Source organism: Cyprinodon variegatus, unplaced genomic scaffold (genome assembly GCF_000732505.1).
Source record: "Cyprinodon variegatus isolate N-32 unplaced genomic scaffold, C_variegatus-1.0 Scaffold528, whole genome shotgun sequence".
Taxonomy (NCBI): Eukaryota; Metazoa; Chordata; class Actinopteri; order Cyprinodontiformes; family Cyprinodontidae; genus Cyprinodon; species Cyprinodon variegatus.
In genome coordinates, this window is record NW_015150981.1 from 597,143 (window position 1) to 599,224 (window position 2,082).

The window sequence follows — 2,082 nt, forward strand, 5'->3', positions numbered from 1 at the left end:
GTCCCTCACACTGGCCTTCCATTTTTGTAAGACATATTAATAGGTTCAGTTTATGTGTATTCTTAATATTTTGTTGGAAAATAGGGGATTTCCACACCCCATTTAAAAAAAAAGTATTTGTCTTAAAACAAATACTTTTTTAGCATCATATTAATTGCTGCCAAGAATAAGCATGCATATGTGAAGAGGGTGAAAATATGTTTGTCAGAATGTTGATTATAATTCATTTTCTGCTCTTTTATATGCCGTTGAATCTCTTTGTAATGACATTATGTCCCGATCTTGCAAATAGTTTTGTTGTAAAAAGGTTGTTTAAGTAATTATAAAATGTATATTTAGATCTACATAATCAATCATGCTTAAATGTATAAATGTCTTAAAATTTTACTTATTGTCTATATATTATGCTTTTATATGGTTTCCTCTTATTTTTCTCTACTACAATGGCAGTTTCTTTTACACACAAAAAAATTGTTCTATAACTGCTTTTTATTCCCTCCTGTGTCTGTTGTTCATCCAAATTTCTTGCTTGTGTGTGTGCATGTGCGTGCTACAACTCCCAGCAGCAGACAGCTTAATAAAGGCTGAGATGCACAGTTCCTGGTTCCCATCTCATAACCTGATTCATGCTTTATTGGCCCCATGTGAAAAGTATAATGGAAACAAGCAATAACTCAAACACTGGGAAGCCTTGGCAGAAGATTTCATTGTGAGATGGTGACATGTCCCATGTGGGGTTAGTGTATGTGTGTGAGGAGGACTGAGTAATACATGCAATGGGTGGATGGGAGGGCTTGCGGTGTCGAGTGTAGTTCCCTGTCACAGTGTCCGACCAAGTTAACATCAGGGGAGCTTTTGCGCTTGCAGGCAGCATACAGTCAAAGGCCATTTTGTAAGTCTGTTCATTCAAACTCCACTTGCCAGAGGATTCACTACAGATGGTTTTTGATATAATCAAATATGACAAGGTTTCAGTAAACTGACCTCCCCCCTTTAATGTATAAAGGGAGTGTTTCCAGCCATTTGAAAGTGTTTTAACAAATTAAATCTAATCGCTTTTGTCCTTTGGGGATTAGCATGTGGAAGGATAATATCATTTCATTTTAATATGACTCAGATAAAATAAAAAAATATGAGAGCATAATTCTGAGAAATATTTCGATATCGTGCCACCTTATCAAGTTGAGCAATTAACACAAGGAAATTTGGGTGTTGAATGTCTTCTTCATAGCCATACTTTTTAACCACATTAATTTCGCAATTTTCCCGTTTGAAAAACTATGTAGGTAACAAAAGACTTATGGGTTCAAAAGTCCCCAATTATGTCTTTTTTTTTTTTGCTGAGAAAAGTCAGGCAAGAATCGTGTCTATGTTCCCAGCAGAGGATTAAACTTGTTTCCACTGCTGGTTGGACTTCTCAGTGGCTGCACCATGTCAGTATACCATTTATGTATTTTTATGCAGTAGGATTGCCAGGTATAGTTGTGCAGATAAGAGATCCTACTTGTGCTTTTTAAAGATTATGTGTTACTTTTGGCATCTTCAAGCCATTAAGTGAAGTGGTTTAGATCAGAGCCAGCTTCTCCAAGTCTGCGACCATGTTTCTCAACTGGGGAAAAAAACTGTAATTCTCCCTTCAGGTCAGGGGCTACTGTTTGTCTTGTGAATTCTAGAGTTTAGTCAGTTGTTTTTGAGGATTTTTGGGAGATAAATAAAATGACTGCTGCCTTGTGCAATGGTCATGGAATTAACTTAACAGCCAGAGATTGTTTCAGGATCAGTCCCTCTGGGCTTATCCCTTTTCAGGTAGATTTTACTATAAGGAGATTGTGTAATAGACTAAGAACTTCCTGGACAGAATGAATCTCTTCTTGACCAGGAACATTTCAAGAACTTCCAGAAAGAATGGATATGGTATGTGTTACTACTGTTCTTAGCCTGTTCTTAAAATTAGAGAAGGGTTTACGTTATTTATGCACTATTACTCCTCTTTTGATTGTTTGAGGTGTTTAATGACATCCGTATAAATACAGACTGCGGAAGAACCACAGTGCTGGTACTATTGGACCTCAGTGCAGCATT